We start from the raw sequence: 18,411 nt of genomic DNA, 5'->3' as shown, positions 1-18,411 counted from the left end.
TTTTAGTCATTCCCCTCACACATCTCTCCTGGTAGGTTGTCTTATCCAGTCACTCATATGGTTTCTCAGCAAGTTCTTCTGAATGCAACCATTTTTTTAAAAAGCATATTACAAATATACAACATATTTTAAGGTTACTTTGTCTTTCTGCAATAAACAGGGCTACTCTTATAATTCTATATGATTAGGGAAGGAGGTTGTCACATAGATGGAACGCAAAAGCTCTCGGCTACTCTCTGATAAGTTTAACATGACAAGTAGAGGCTCACACTTCAGTGTTTTCTGCAGGAGGGATATATTTCAGCCCTCATGATGCTAAGAAAATTTATCTGAAAATCCACATTCATTTTTGGGTATTATATTCAAATATTATGACAGAAAAAGGAGATGAAAAGCCCAAGAAAAAAATTAAAGTACATGTATTTTTGTGTTTGAAGAGGGGTTTGAAGAAAGGAAAAAAATCTCTCTCCAACTGAAGAGAACATGAATCTGTATCTGCTTTGCTCCCTTCTCAATCTCCAGGTTCCCCAAATAGGGCAGGGCTGGCTCAAAAAGCAATGGAGAAAAAGTTCTCGAGATGAATGGTAGTGATAATTGTACAACACTGTGAATGTACTTCATGCCACAGAAGGATACACTTGAAAATGGTTAACACAGTATACTTCACTTTATGTATATTTTACCACTGCTCCCCGTAAAAAAAAAAAAGAAAAAACCGTAGAAGCTCTACTGATTTTTTTTCTTGGCCTTTCTGAGGCTGCTGCTGTCTATGAATCTGCCACAGCTTGTTAGCTGCTGCCAGGGGCTTCAAATCTTCCAAGGAAGCTAACTGACTCAGAAACCCTGCCCCAGCCCTTCTTCCAAATTAGCAGAAATGTGAGTACAACCATAAACATAATATATTTGAAAAAAGAATACTGGAAGAGTAGCAGCTGCTGCTTCACTATTGCTTGGTGACTGGAAGACAAGGTTTAGAATTGCCGTCAGAGGCCCTGACTACAGGCAACGTCACTGTAAGTGTGTCTTGCATTCCACAATGGGCAGATTTCTGGAAATGTAGTATGTAAATTGAAATTAACGAAACGAATTATTTTATGCAGAGATGAAAATGGTAATTGTATTTCAGTTATATAAATAAAGCCAATGGTGCAAAAGAGTCTGAAATACAAAACTCAACTTTTTAGAAATATCTTGTTAAACATAAAATTTTGCTTTGTTTATGCGGTGAATGCCCATAAGAAGCCCATGCAATTCAACTTAGTTCTTGGCAGAACTTAAATGAAAAGACAAACAAGTGTAAATAAAATGTTATAATAGCTGTAAAAATACGTTAAAGAATTAGAGAAAACATTTTAAATGGATGAAAAATTAAAATAGTAAAAAATAATAATAATAATGTTGTTTAAGAGCTAAGAGCCGCTAACATGTCTGGAGCACTTACTCTGAGCCAGGCACTGTTCCAAGTGCTTATCTGTACTAACCCTTCATTCCTCCCAAAGCCCTACCAGCTAAGATGTTACTAATGCCCCATTTTACAGATAAGGACACTGAGAGCCAGAGAGTTTGGCAATTTGCCCAAGGCTTCCAATTAGCTGCAATGCTTTTCACCTATACCCAGTACTGCTCTTCCAGGCTGTATCTAGAACCTTACCTTGTTCATAAGATGGCCACAATCTAAAAGAATAAAGAAGCTGAAAATAAAAGCATCTGCTGGTTTTTAGAAGCCCTACAAGCACCTCTTTGAAAAATTATCATAATTCATATCTATAGAAAATTTAAAAGACAGCTAGTTATCTTCTCCTGACTCTCACATTCAGGCACTTAATTAAACTGTTGTTATGCTTTCAGATTTTCCTCATGATTCGAATTGTTTTCTAGAGGCATCGGTTATGGTCTGTCTGAGGACTGGTGAAGAGTACATCGAGAGCATACTCAACGAAAGGTCCAGAGTGGCGTCTTTCCCCGCACACTGGAATCTTCCCATTACAGCAGTCTGTTGCTGGGATGATAGTGAGAATGAGTGTTGTACAAACCGAAACTCATCCTCTTCAGACCCTGCTCATTAGAAAGTCCAGAGCCCTTTGCAGGCCCTATTTCTTCTGTCTTGAAAGCCTTTGTTCCTTGCCCCTGCCCAACCCTTAACTCCAACCACCGGCCCCAGATTTCCTGCCCCTGGTACAGGCCTAGAGATGAATCGGTGAAACCTTAAACTTCTCCCTACTGAATTCAACAGTGGCAAACTCAGGATTTGGGGTGGGGAGAATAACTTCAAACTGGACCCATCTGCAAATGTTTGGAGGCTCCAATCCCATCTGGCTGGGGTGTGGAAGTGGGGGTTTGGGGTGTTGATAACTTATCAGCACTCTGTGCTACTCAGTTAAACCAATGAGCACCCTTTGGGAAAGTGGCAAATATCCACTCACCTTACCTTGGACGGAAAGGTGCTGACAAGTCCAACCTCCACAAAGCTGGGGACTCAAGGGTTGCCATTAGCAACCAACTTATTCACTTATTTCCTGAGTTTTCATCTTTAGGACTACTTCCATATTCATAAAACAAAGAATCATTATGCTATATTTATTTCCAGGAAAGTGTTCCAGCCATTATGGAAATTTTGACTCCAGCAGAAGACAGAGTGTGGCCATCTACTATGGATTCAGGTTCTTTCTATGATGGAGAAAGATTAGGACCAGAAGGAATGCGGGAGACTTCCACACTGTATGATTCACTTGGAAATTAATCACATGCTGCTTAATGGCGCCATGTACTGTTATTTGTCTCTTTTTTAAATGTTATTTCGTGCAAATATATGTCTCATCTCAACAACTAGACTGTAAATTGCTTCAGGACTATGTAATGAGCTTGTTGTGCATGTTTAAAGAGATGATATACATCAAGGACCTAGCACAGTATATAGCACATGGTAAGAGCTCATTAAGTAGCAGTTTCAATTTTTTTCAAGGCACCTAACATAGACTTAGGTCCAGAGTATGTACAACAAGTTATCAATTAACCCTTGCATGTAGGAAACACCACACTGTGGGATACTGTTTGAAGACTCCCTTGAGCAATAATTACACAGGACTTAAAAATAATACTCCAGACCCATATCAAATGACATTCCCAATTGAGCAACAATATTTAAGAGTTAAGAGGAGGCAGTGATGATGAATATAGGCTTTGGAATCAGGCAGACCCTGGTTTGAATGTCTACTGCAACTCTTATTAGATGTGTAGCCTTGGCCAAATTACATCACTCAGTCAACTCCAAATGAGAATGATGATACCTGCTCCAGCACTGTGATAAGAATTAAAGGAACCAATGTATGTGAAGGACTGACAATCAAATAGTATTAGTTACTCCTATTATGAAGAGTCCAAAAAGTTTTTGCTCTAGAATTGAGTATAGGATAAAGATTAATGTGTCCATAAAGAGAAGGAAATGAGAACTTGGTCTGACAGTCTCCTAGTCCATCAATCCAACCTTCACACTTTGACAATTAAGTAGAATAGATCACATGTATATGAACATGCTTAATGCATATATTTTTCTGGGGAAAAAAAGTTTGAAATTCTGGAAAATGTATTTTGGTTGCTGGAAAGCATGTCTTTCTGGTTTAGACTAAGATTGGATTAGTAGCCATCAGGGAAATGCAAACCAAACCACAGTAAGATACCACTTCGTACCCACGAGGACGACAGTAATCAAAAAGAAAGACAGTAACAAACGTTGGTGAGGATGTAGAGGAAACTTTGGAACCCTCATTCACCACTGGTGGGAATGTAAAATGGAGCAGCCACTTTGGAAAATAGATTGGCAGGTCCTCAGAATTGTAAGAGTTACCGTTAGAGTTAGCTTTAAAGTTAACCTATGACCCAGTAATTCCACTTTTAGGAATATACCCAAAAGAAATAAAAACATATGTCCACACAAAACTTTGCACACAGATGTTCACAGCAGCATATTAACAATAGCCAAAAAGTGAAAATAACCCAAATGTCCATCAACTGACGAATGGCTAAACAAAATGTGATATATCCATACAATAATTATTCCACAATGAAAAGGAATGAAGTGGTGATAAATGCTCAGTGAATCTTGGAAATATTAGGCCAAGTGAAAGAAGCCAGTCACAAAAGGCCACATATTACATGATTCAATTTATAAGAAATGTTCAGAATGAGCAAATTCATAGAGACAGGAAGTAAATTAGTGATTGCCCAGGACTAGGAAGAATGGGGGAAAACAGGGAGAGATTGCTAATGGTTACAGGTTACTTTTGGAGTGATGAAAATATTTTAAAATTGATTATGGGGATGGTTGCCCAACTCTGTGAATATACTTAAACCATTGAATTGGACATTTTAAATGGATGAATTGCATGGTTTGTGAAATATTTCTCAATAAAGTTTTTAATTTAAAAAGATTGCATTAGTGCGATGTTAATTAGAAAGAGTTCATTAGCTCACATAAAGTCAAAAAAGAACAAACCAGGGAATTCCTTGGTGGTCCAGTGATTAGGATTCTGTGCTTCCACTGCAGGGGTCACGGGTTCTATCCCTGATCGGGGATCCAAGATCCCACATGCTGTGCAGCTCAGCCAAAAAAGAAAAAAAAGAGCAAACCAAAAAAAAAACAAAACAAAAAATCTCACTACCCAAACAGCAAAGATTAATTAGTTTTTAAAATATATAACTATATCACTAAAATGTAACTATATTTGACAGTTGAATTTTTTTTTTTTTGCGGTACGCTTGCCTCTCACTGTTGTGGCCTCTCCCGTTGCAGAGCACAGGCTCCGGACGCGCAGGCTCAGCGGCCATGGCTCACGGGCCCAGCCACTTCGCGGCATGTGGGATCTTCCCAGACCCGGGCACGAACCCGTGTCCGCTGCATCGGCAGGCGGACTCTCAACCACTGCACCACCAAGGAAGCCCGACAGTTGAATTTCTAAATGTGCTACAGTACACTCAAAAATTAAGTTAGACTTAATAAGACTCCATATCAGTGACATGTTTTAGTAAGCTACTTAGCTATTAAATTTATGATTATAGGCTCTAAAACCATTTTGAATGAAAGGTAATTAATTTTAAATTGTATTTTGTTTCCAATTCTTAGTTTATGTCATCAAAATCTTTATATATTTGTATTTATAGAATTTTTAGTCCTTTTCTTTTCTTTTTTTTTTTTTCTTTTTAGTCCTTTTCTAATCAATCAATAAAAATGATATAAAAATTATGGAGAGCAAAGGGCTACTAATACATGTACTTAAGAATCTGAAAAGATAAAGCATGTCTACCAACTATAATTTGTTACATGATATGTTCTAAAAATTACAATTGGACATTCAGTAATGTAGGGATCAGAGTGTCTTTTTACCTTTTTGGTGAAAATAATAGTTACTTTATGGAGTATTCTTTTGGAGGGGGATTCCTCCTTATACATACTTCCATTAATTTATGTATTGGTAATTATATTCAGGCTTTATAGCATCAATATTTGACATTTTAATTTGAAAATAGTTTTCCTTCTTAAACTACCTTAAAGAATCCTGTATTTTATAATTAAATTATTTATAAGTAGATAAAATATTGTTGCTCAAAATACATTCACTCAGTAAATGTATCTGGTATGCAAACAAAATATTGTATGATTTCTAAATTTTAGAAAATTCTTCTACAAAAGAAATAGATGTGTAATAGATAATGCTATTTAATTCTAATATTAAAAAAGATAACTTGTGGTAATTTAAAACTTTCAGAAAAGTATATCTGTAAGTCTTTGCTTAAGAGAAACATATATAATTTTTTATTGAAGTATAGTTGACATATGATATTATATTACTTTCAGGTGTACAACATAGTGATTTGACAATCAAATACATTATGAAATAATAACCTCAAAAAGTCTAGCCCATCTGTCACTATGCAAAATTATTACAGTATTATTGACTATATTCCTTATGCTATATATTATATCACTGTGACTTATTTATTTTATACCTGAAAATTTGTACTTCTTAATCATCCAAAAGTGGAGTTGCTTGATTGTATGGTAGTTTCATTTTTAATTTTTTGAAGAACCCTCCATACTGTTTTTCACAGTGGTTGCACCAATTTACATTTTCACCAATAGTGCCCAAGGGTTTCCTTTTCTCCACATCCTCATCAGCATTTACTATCTCTTATCTTTTTGATGAGAGCCATTCTAACAGGCATGAGGTGGTGATATCACCGTGGTTTTGATTTGCATTTCCCTGATGATTAGTGATGCTGAGCATCTTTTCATGTATCTATTGGCCATGTGTATGTCTTCTTTGGAGAAATGTCTATTCAGGTCCTCTGTCCATTTTTTTAATTGGATTGTTTGTTTTTCTGATATTGAGTTGTATGATTTCTTTATATAATTTGGATGGTAATCCCTTACTGGATGTATCATTTGCAAATGTCTTCTTTCATTCAGTAGGTCACCTTTTTGTTTTGTTGATGGTGTCCTTCACTGTGCACAAGCTTTTTAGTTTGATGTAGTTCTATTTGTTTATTTTTGCTTTTGTTACCCTTGCCTCAGAGACATATCCAAAAAAAATATTGCTAAGATCAATATCAAAGAGTGTACTGCCTATGTATTCTTGTAGGAGATCTAGGGTTTCAGGTGTTACTTTTTAAGTCTTAAACCATTTTGGGTTTATTTTTGTATATGGTGTAAGAAAAATATTTGTTTGACTATCTTGCATGTAACTGTCATTTTCTCAACACCGTTTACTAAAGAGGTTATCTTTTCCCCATTGTATATTCTTGCCTCCTTTGTTGTAGATTAATTGATCATGTAAGCATGGGTTTATTTCTGGGCTCTTCTGTTCCATTGATCTATGTGTCTGTTTTTGTGCCAGTACCATACTGTTTTAAATACTATAGCTTTGTAATATAGTTTGAAATCAATGCATGTGATACCTCTCTGATCTTCTTTCTCAATATTTCTTTAACTATTTGGGGCATTCTGTGGGTCTGTAAAAATTTTAGGATTATTTGTTCTAGTTCTGTGAAAAAATGTTGTTGGTATTTTGCTAGGGATTGCACTGAATCTGTATATTTTTTTGAGCACTATGGACATTTTAACAATATTAATTCTTCCAATCCCTAAGCACAGTATACCTTTCTATTTCTTTGTATTATTTTCAATTTCTTTTGTCAATGTCTTATAGTTTTTAGAGTATAGGTTTTTCACCACCTTGGTTAAATTTATTCCTAGGTGTTTTATTCTTTTTGATGCAATTGCATCAATCCTAGAACACAAAATTATTTGACTCTTCATAATAGGAGTAACTAATGCTATTCAGTTCTTCACATACATTGGTTCCTTTAATTCTTACCACAGTGCTGGAGCAGGTATCATCATTCTCATTTGGAGTTGACAGAGAGATGTAATTTGGTCATTTTTTTGTCCTTCTCTATTCCTTTCTTCTTCTCTTGCTCTATTACCTTGTGATTTGATGACTTTCTTCAGTATTTTTTGTTTGTATTCCTTTCTGTTAATTTTTTTTAACATCTTTATTGGACTATAATTGCTTTACAACGTTGTGTTAGTTTCTGCTGTACAACAATCTTTCTGTTTATTTTTTGTGTATCTATTATCAGTTTTTGGCTTCTAGTTACCAGAAACATATATACTTTAATTGCTATTAAAATATCTTCAAGATTCACTTTATTTAAACTCAGTGCCTTGTTTAATATTTTTCTCTTTTAAATTTATATTTGACATCATTTTAGAAATGTTACATGCTCCTTAATTTTAGTATCTGATTCCTGCCTTCTCTTTATAAAACATTTCTTTATATATGATTAGAAAATATTTAGCAGCAGTTGAAACTACATCTAAAATCATCTAAAGTTGAAGGTAGATTTAAAATTAAAATAAGTTATGTCAATCATACCTCAATAAAGTGTTTAAAAAAATAAAATTAAAATAATTTTAAAAGCAGAGGTTATTACAATAAAGAAAACTTCAAATTTAAACCTTTTACTGTAATGCAATAATTTTTTTAATGACCCCAAATTAATTTTATTTCAAATTGCTTCGAATTTCTGCCACCATTCTGGTGTTCACCTTGCTATATTATGGAAAACAAATTAAAGAAAATATACCATTCAAGCATAGAACCACACAATGAATATTAAGAACTATGTGTCTCTCATTCTATAACTGCATAAAAAATAAAGAAGTCTATTTCAAAGAATTCTCTAAGAATTGTGTGAATTGAACACATTGCTTATACATTAATTGTGTTTTATTTTCTTGTCTTATTTAGAAAGTTGGGTTGGTGAAGGGAAAGTTCACATTTATATGTGAGGAATTCTCCTAACACTCACTTCTGATTAAGGACCATGGATTACAGTGACTAAGCTAGCATGGATTTACATGTTAGCTTTAGAAAATAGCTTGACTTCAAAAATGTGTTACTTTTTCAGATGAATCATAAAGAAAGTCTTTAAAAGTCAATAAGAAGATAGAAATTTCAAGTTTTTCTCCCACCACAATAATTGTACATATTTAAAAGTATTTTTGTATTCAGAGTACTATAGAAATCTGGAAGTAATTCTGATTTTAAAAGGCAACACTTTCAGCAGCTTAAAGTTTCCTTTTAAGTGAAAATTAAAAGCCATGGTTAATGTTTCATTTTGGTTGGATCTGTTACCCTGAATATGAATAAGGTAATTATAATGGGAAGTAACAAAATACATACTAGATATAACTTAAGTTCAGATTACTGAATATGCATTGTATATAATGAAAATGTATCTTATATATGTAACATATTTAAAAATTACTATAATGCTATCCACACATTTTTCAAAAGCAGAAAACCAACTTTTCAAAAATCTAACTGAAACCTTTAATACATACTATTGAGAGAAATCAAATTGGAGTTCTTCAATTATTTAAATAAACTGATTTATAATTGCCCAATGTAAATAAGTGAGTTTAGATGAAATTATTTTAAATGTATAAAAAAAAGCCCACAAATGTGTGTGTGTGTGTGTATAAATTTCTAGCAATAAATTTAGGGCCAAGCAATGTCATTGGAATGAATTCCTTTAACAGATGTAAAGGTCTTGATGACAGGTATTTTCCAGGTCTAGGTTCCTGCAATCACATCCCTGAAAGATTTTCTACATGAAGTGTTTGAAGAAGTGGTGGACGTGTCACTGATCTCTGAGGTCCATTCCGGGTCTCCTTTAAGGCAGAGGTGGGGCAAATAGGAGAGAAAAAAAGGTAATGCTGATAAGGGAATCTGAACCAAATGTTGTCGTATGCTAGAAATGATTAGATGCCCTTGTCAAGGAGCTGTTACAGGGGTCCAGGGTGAAAGAGGGAAACAAGAGGTCAAGTGTGAGCACATGAGCAATAAAAAAAAGTTTGTGCTGTATAGTAGAAGGAAAATGAATCTTTAATCTACTCCTAAATCTTCTCTCCTTTTCCTTTTTAAATGTTCTCTGGTCCTGGGATGGGAAGAATCACTCTTGTTGCGATGTATTAACACATATCAGGTTTAGTTACACAGTATATTTGTAATTAAAATAAAAGCTTTAGCAAGAATATTCTGTTCCCTTCCTTTGAGGTTCCCAGAGCATGAGCTTGGGGCACAGCTACTGAACTGACCTTCATTATGCAAAGCTTATTTTTAAATGTTGATGTCTTATCACCATAGTTGCTTTTTGGCAGGAGACAGGTCTTAACACATTCATTCAATAACTATACATTGAGGACCTGCTAGGGGCCAAGCCCTCTTCTAGACAATGATCAAACACACCAAAATCCTTGCTCTCATGGAGTTCACATAATAGTATGCATTTTTAAATGATGGTGAGTTGTGTTTTTTTTTTTTTTTTTTGCGGCACGCGGGCCTCTCACTGTTGTGGCCTCTCCCATTGTGGAGCACAGGCTCCGGACGCACAGGCTCAGCGGCCATGGCTCACGGGCCCAGCCACTCCGCGGCATGTGGGATCTTCCTGGACCGGGGCACGAACCCGTGTCCCCTGCATCGGCAGGCGGACTCTCAACTACTGCGCCACCAGGGAAGCCCGTGAGTTGTGTTTTATTTGATGATTTTTTTTTTCTTTACGATGGGCCATGAAATAATACATACCTCCAGTGATAGCATTTAGGGTTCAATAAAGTACAGTAGAATATTAGAGAGTAATAAATACTTTCAGAGAAGAAGAACAGAGAGTGGAATATTGTAATTTTTAATAATGTGGTCAGGGATAGCCTCACTGAGAAGGTGCCATTGGAGCCCAGACTTAAAAGATGAGGGAACAAGCCACACCGAGCATTCCAGGCAGAGGAAGCTGCAAATGCTAACGCCCTGAGACAGGAGGGTGCCTGCTCATGCTCTGAGAATACAAGTCCAGTGTAGCTGGAACTGGATGGCAGTGAGGACAGCTGTAGTACAAGGTGAAATCAGAGAAGTAGTAAGGAAGCCAGACTGTGTAGGGCCTTGCCGACCATTGTAGGGACGTTGGCTTTTACTCTGTGTGAGATGAGGGAGGACCCATAGGAGGGTTTGCAGCAGATATGATATATGATATGAATTACACATAAAAGGTAAAAAAGTACCTCTAGCTGCTGTATTGAGAATGGCTGGACCAAAGGGGAACAAGGTGGACAAATAGACTGATTAGGAATCTACTGCATTATTCCAAATAGAAGGTGATAGTGGCTATCGCTAGGGTGTAGCAGGAGAGGTGATGAGAGGTGGTCAGATTCTGAATAGATCTGGAAGATAAAACCAACAAGATTTGTTAATTTTTGACGTGGGGTTTGAGAGAGAGGTAAATTATGGATGACCCCCAATTTTTTGGCCTGAAAAACTGGAGCTAAGGTGTTACCATTAATTATTCTGATTGTAAACCAGAGGTTCTTCATACCAAATAGATAAGTTTCTAACTGAATAGGAACGTGTGAATTCAATATGGAAAATTTCAAATAGTAATGACCGTAAGAGTTCTGGATTACAAAACACAAGTGTTGTTCAACAAAGGAAGGGAAAGATGGAAGAAAGGCAAGAGTGAAGGGAAATTAACTTTATTGTACCAAGTGGTTCATGCACATTATCTCATTTAATCCCAACAACAGCCACACAGGGTTGGTATGACTCTCTCCGTTTAACAAGTAAGAAATTTGGGCCTTAGGTTGGTTGACTAACTTACCAAGGTCACATGGCTATGGTTGCCCCTAAGAGGTCTCCCCTTGGAACTGGTTGCAATTCTTAAACTAGGCTTTCAAATCAGGTGCCCCACTCTCAGTTTTCTTACTGTCACTAGCTCTATTTTACTTCCTACTCCCAAAGAATGTAAGGGAGTTTTTTTTCCTGCAGATCAGTGGAAGAATATTTCAGTAGGTACTACAGTGTTGTTCTAGAATGCATCTTTCAGCCAATGCGCTTCAATGTCCCAGGACTGTCTTATATTTCACCAGCAGAGCCCTCTGCCCACCCAGGGCACCGTCGTTTATCCAACATTCAAACCCCCCTTACACACCACTTTACTTTTTCTTCTGACTCTTCATCCTGGGGGTCAAACCTCAGAACCTACAGATTTTCTAACTACCTTTGCCCATATCATCATCAGATCCTCACACCTACGTGATACCATGTCCCCTCGAGCAGTGGTTACACAAGAGCCCCTCATACTGTGATGCTTGCCTTTAGATGGTGAGCCTTCCTCAAACAGGTTTACAAAAGCTAGTGCAGCATGAAGAGTAAGAGCTTTTATATCAGCTAAAACTTGGTTCACATCTGAGTTTCTGACACTTTTTTTGCTCTGTGATCTATGGCAAAGTACCCAACTTCTTGAACTTCAACTTTTTTAATCACTAAAAAGCAGAAAACTATAACTATGTTATGAGAATTAAATGTGACAGTGTTTGCAGAGCTCCTAGTGTAAGGTTGGATATTAGTAAATGCCTCCTAAGTGTACACATTATTATTTGCTGGCTCCCATCCCAAGTAACGCAATTATAGAGGATATTTATACCATGCCCCTATGAGCTCCTGGGTTGCAGTGAGATCTCTGCATTCAGAATCCCACACTAATTTTTCTAATACTGCTTTTTCTCCTAAAAAGTCAAGGCTGCATGGTATCCTCTATATCTGTGGCCACTCAGCCCAGCTGGTGAACTGTAACTAAGCCAAGGCAGAGTCACGATGAGTAAAAGCAGCAGACAGTGTTGGAAAAGCCGGCACTGCTGGAAAACAGAAGAAAAGTCTCAGACGGGGGCTGGCCACACAACCCCTTCTTTGTCATCAGCCCTTTGACTCATGGATTGGAAAAAATCTTTGAAAAGTGAGCTAGCCCTCTTTGCTGCTCCTAAAAACTACTGCCAGTTACATGAGCATCTACTTTGTCATTAGACTTCAAAAAAAGAAATAGATTCTCTAGTCTCTTTCAATGTGGTTTTACACATGGTTGATTCATTGCTGCTGTCGTTGTTGCATGAAGATGACATTTGTGGAGTCAGTTCTCTTACTCCCTGCCTCCTGGGTTATTGGTATTAAACTAAAGACATGTATGAAGGCCTCCTCTCTTCCCTGTCTGTGCTGACCCCCAGAATGAGCACTAATTTTCATCTCTCTCTGCCAGAGGTCTTAGTTAAGATGTCTTATGGGTACCTCAGTCTCAATTTGTGTAAAACAAACATCCTTCTTACCTCAACCTGCTCCTACTCTGGTATTCCCAGCATCGATTGGAGATATGCTCATACCAAACCCTAAGCCATCAGCACAACAAATCAGGCTCTGAATCTTGTGGATTCACTCTGTGAAATATCCCTCCAGACTACTCTTTTGTCTTCATCTTCACTGTCTAACCATCTCTCATCTGGCATGTTGTAACTGCCTGGTTCAAGTCTCTCCATATCCAGTCTCTCCAACCACCCCAGTGACAGAGGAATTATGACTGTAGCCCTGAATTAAGCCTGAATTTTCAACCTCCATCACTCAGTTAAGACCTATTATACTCTAGAACTTCACTGTCCAATATAGTAGCCACTAGCCACGTGTGGCTATCAAGCACTTGAAACATGGCTAGTCCAAACCGAGATGTGCTACAAGTATAAAAGACACATCAGACATCAAAGACTTGATACGAAAACTAGAATATAAAATATTTTATTAATTTTTATGTTGATCGTATGTTAAAATGATAATATTTGTGGATATTTGAGGTTAACTTCATTTGTTCCCTTTTACTTTTTTATTGTGGCTACTAGAAATTTTAAAATTATATACAGTATGTAGCTTGTATCATAGTTCTATTTGACAGTGTTGCCCTGGTGCCAAGCCCTTCCTAATTCATGACCTTTGCATCAACTATTCTTTCCTTCTCCCTGGAACATCCTTCATCAAACTAACTTCTACTTACTCAATATTTAATTAAAATACCATTTTCTCTGTGAAGGCTTCTCTACCCTTCCCTTTGTAAGTCCTCTTGGCACTTTACCTGATTTAAATGTTTAGAAATTTATTTCTTTAATTATTATCTCACTCATTAGACTGCAAGGTCCACAAAGGAAGAGATCCAACTTTGACTTGATTCCGTACTTATCTTATGCATCTTCTTTAATGTCTAAAAAACGTCATAGATGTTCAACAAATTCTACTTAAATAAATGAACGAACGGGACACCTGATTTCCTTGCCAGGAAGTGTTGGGCAGGCTGAGTAGTAAGCTAATCTTCCATTCCCCACCTGGCATCAATAAGTCAGAATGAAAAAGGGCAAAGCAAGGCTGGTCTGCACTCTGGTTCCTCATTTCCCCCTCCATCAGTGGGATTTAGTGAAGAGCTGAGCCTCCACTCCCAACCAGCACCAGTGAGGTGGTAAGAGTTGTCAGGAAGCACCAGAGAAGAGGATGCAGGGGTATGAGGAGAGGAGGAAGCAGAATTCCAAGCAGACTTTCTCCCCCCAAACCCTTGCATCCTCTTCTCTGCTATCAACAGGGCCCAGGGGAGATGAGTTTACACCTAGACTCAGAAACAATAAGGTCCTGCCTCACTTTCCTCTAGGGAGTGTCAGTGGGACAAGGGAATACTGAAGCGCCACCCCACCTATCTGCAAGAAGACAGTATGAATAAGTGCTCCACTTTGCTGGGATGACGTCAGTGAAGTCCAGCATAAAGCTTAACATACACACTCACCCAGCCCTCGAACTCTACATCTCCACTAAGACTACCTTCTTAAATAGAATCCAGAGCTTCATAATATAATACACAAAACTCCACGATGCCAAAAACAAACAAAAACAACAACTCACCAGTTATACCAGAACCAGAAAAAGCACAACTTGAATGAGAAAAGATAATCAACAGATGGCAATACTGAGAAAAATCAAATATTGGAATTATCTGACAAGGATTTTAGAGGAGCCATCATAAAAATGCTTCAACAAACAACTATTAATTCTCCTGAAACTTGAAAAATATAGAAAATCTCAGCAAATAAATAGAAATTACAAGGAATGGAAAAAACAGAAATGATAGAGATAAAAACCCTCATTGGATAAGTTCCATAGTACAGTAGAGATGACAGAGGATAAAATCAGTGAATTTGAGGACAGATCAATATAATTGATCTATTCTAAAAAATAGAGAGAAAACTGGAATGTGGAAAAGAATTGAACAGGGTCTTAGGGACTTGCAGAACAATGGAAAAGGAGCTAAGAGCATAAAGCAATTATACTCCAATAAAGATGTTAAAAAAAAAAGAGCTAATAGCTATATCATCAGAGTCCCAGAGGCAGAGGAGAGAATGTGGTAGAAAAAGTATTCAAAGAAATAATGACTGAAAACTTCCCGAATTTGGAGAAAGACTTACACATTCAAGAGACTGAAACTCAAATAGAATAAACCCAAAGAAATCTACACTGAGACATATCATAATTAAACTTCTGAAAACTGAAGACAAAGAAGAAGTCTTGAAAGCATCCGGAAACAAATGACACATTACAGGGGATTCATCATTTCAAACAACAGAGGACGAGTGTGGAACAATGTTTTTCAAGTACTGGGGAAAAAACAAAAAACAAAAAACTGTCAAGGGCAGAGTCTATGTCCAGTGAAAATATTCTTCAATAACAAAGGGAAAATAAAAACATTTTTTAGATGAAGAAAAACTAAGAAAATTGCTTGCAAACCTACCCTTAAAAAATGGCTAAAGGCAGTTCTCTATACAGAAAGAAAATGATAACAGAAGAAGACTTGGAATTTCAGAAAGGAAAAATAGAACATGGAAATGGGTAAATTTAGATAAAAGGTAAAATGGGTAAATATAATAGACTACCCTTCTCATGAGTTTCTAACATCATATCTCATGTTTGAAGAAAAAAATCATAAAACCATCTGATGGGGTGGTCAACGTATGCAAAGGAACTAAAGATAATTATATAGCTAAGGGACCTAAATGAAAGGAAGCTTTCCATACTTCATCTGAAGTAGTGAAACTTCAAGTGAAAAATAAGTTGATACCAGTGGATCGTGATAAACTGCATATGCATATTGTAATACAGAAAGCAACCACTAAGAAAAGTATACGAAGCTGTACTATACGTCAATCAAGATGCAACAAATGCATGAATGAATGAATGGAAACTGGTTCTTAGGAATATCTAATTTTTTTAAATGTTGCTTTCAACAAAAAATTACTGCATATAAATTTTTTAAACCATCACAATTACATGTGACAACGAACAAAAGATTTTTTGTAAAGTACTGAATTAGGTGATTAACATTTCTAATCATGAAAAGGTATAAAATCTGTGTAAATGAAAGATCCAATCCAGAAAACCAAAAACAAAAAAACAAAAAACAACCACACAAAAAAGATGCAGTCTAACTATGACAAAAGCAGAAAGTGTGATCATTTCATCCTCAAGATCATGTCCTGATCCCATTACTTCATTCACGTTACTTTTGTTTTTTAATTTACTGTCTCTAAATTGATGCAAAGCAGCTCTTTTCCCACAAAAGAATCTTATCTTTTTCAGCATGGAGAATAAAATAGGGTTTAAAATGCAACCAGATATAGCCCCATCTCCATGAAGCTTCAGGTCGGAAGAGGCTGTGAGTAGTGCCAGAAGCTCATAAAGTTGGTTTGAAGGCAGGATTATCTTGTTCTCTCAAAACAGAAGTCATTAGAACAAGGTGGAAGGCTGAGGCTCCCAGACAACTCCACAGCCAGTAAACGCCAGACCTCTTTCCTTGTCCTTGGCTGAGATGAACTCTTCAAAGAGGGAGACATGAGGGCCCTGGGGCCGAGGTCAGCTCTGCTGCTCCTCACGCAGTGACCTCTGGCCCAAGTGGACAAAGAGACACTGCCTTTTAGGAGATCAAAGCCCCAGCTTTCCTCACTGCTCCTCTTGACTCCCCTCTGAGGAGGCAGAAGGGGCGGTTAATGAGGGAGGGGGTGGGAGAAAAAGGAAGGGCATTTTAGCACAATGCAAATCATTGCTGGGTCCACAAGAAACACTCTTCTGAGGTATCACTGGCCAGGTGGCTAAAGGGTAACCAGCCAGCCGCCTCTGTCATAGCTGCTCTTAGAGACCCCAAGAGCAGAGTTGCCACAGGTAATGAGATGAGCAGAAGTTAAGTCTGGAGAGTGGCTCTGACAGACAGAACTACTGTCTAGGGTCTCTCCTTCCAGCAGAAGTCTCTGAGTCATTCATCACAGCTGTCAGAGCAGAGGTCAGAAGGAGAAGGGGCACCTTAGGGCCAATCCACCTTTTCTCAGAGGTTTTTGCTTTCTCCTCCATTGACATCATGCCTCCAGGATGGGAATGTTGGTCACGCAGGACCTTTGTTCCGTTATAGGGTAGCCAACTGTCAGTTTACCTGAGATGCTCCTTCCTCTGGTTTAGCACTGACAACTCCACTGCCAGGAAAGCTCATGCAGGGAAAACCAGGACAGTTGGTCAGCCTAACTGTGGAACAGCAAGTTTGCACAGTTGACTGTTCTGTTTGTGGAAAGGTAACTATAGTGGGTGGGATGGTGTTCTCCCCAAAAGATATGTCCACACTCTGATCTCCCAAACCTATGAATGTGAGGAAGAGGAGAGGAGAGGACACACTGGAGAAGGTGATGTAAAAGCAGAGGCAGAGATTGCAGTGATGCTAACACTCACCAGAAGCTGAGAGACAAAAGGAACAGAAGCTACCCATGAGCCTTTGGAGGGAGCACAGCCCTGCCGACACCTTAACTTTCAGACTTCCAGTCTCCACAACTGTGAGAATAAATTGCTGTTGTCTTAAGCTGCCTAGTCTGTAGTCATTTGTTATGGCAACCAAGGAAACAAATAGAGAGAGTCTGGTGCTTTGGTGTCTCTCCTGAGGCTACGACAAATTAAGAGTTTTCTGTGAAGACACTGGATGACTAAATAAAGTATGCAGTGAATTAGGGGGAGAAAGAGCTTTAAGATGAATCCTTAGGAACCATTAATGAGTTTAGCAGATTGACTTTTTTCATAAACATTTGTTACATACAAGTTTGCCTTAGGGGAAGAAATACCAACCTCCCTCAGATATGTATGTATCTCTATATATCTATATACATATCTGCTCAGAACAACAACACATCCACAGGGTCTCATATTTTTGCCTAGTGTCGATATAGGCTGACTTTTCATTTTTAAATTTTCACTCATGAATTAAACTTCCCAGGATAATCTCCCCAAATTAGTAATTCATTTTGTGTCTGTTACTAGAAGATTCCAGTCTTTTAATAATGGGGCACATTTGAAAGGGGCATTGACTGTGACACTGGATTCTTAGTTAGCTCTGGTATTAAATAAGTGATGCTCTTGTGCAAGTCACTTTGCCACTCTTGTCCCCATTTTTATCACATATAAAATCAGGAGCTTCAACTAAATGATTTCAAAAAGTTTTTTTTACTTTAGCATTCAAGAGATACGGGTCAAAAGTCAGATTTTAAATGTTAAAAAATACTTTATTTCCACACTAAAAAAAAAAAATCATCTCTCTATATTAAGAATCACATATGAACTTCTCTGGATGAACTTACTTTTGTTTCAAGATGAAGGCATCTCCTGCTTTTGCTTCCTTTTGTATTATACATAAATAAACTTCCTTATGCATTTCTTCAACAGACTGTGGAGGGCCAGAACATTTTATTCAGCAAAACCTTATGGTGAAGACATTACAGTTTATTATTACTGAAATTCTTTAAAGGCTAAAAATGAGACGGCAGAAAGCAACTGCATGAAATGAGTATGAAAGCTACAATTAAAAGCGATGCTACAATTAGCATCTTAGCTCACTTAAAATGAATCACTGCAGAGCACGTTTCCAAACAACGTGACGAGAAGGAAAAATACCTATCAATATCTCCAGAGATAAGGTAAAGGA

The sequence above is a fragment of the Lagenorhynchus albirostris genome, chromosome 12, assembly GCF_949774975.1.
Source record: "Lagenorhynchus albirostris chromosome 12, mLagAlb1.1, whole genome shotgun sequence".
Classification (NCBI taxonomy): Eukaryota; Metazoa; Chordata; class Mammalia; order Artiodactyla; family Delphinidae; genus Lagenorhynchus; species Lagenorhynchus albirostris.
The sequence above is the reverse complement of the archived record's forward strand: the minus strand, read 5'-3'. Positions refer to the sequence as shown.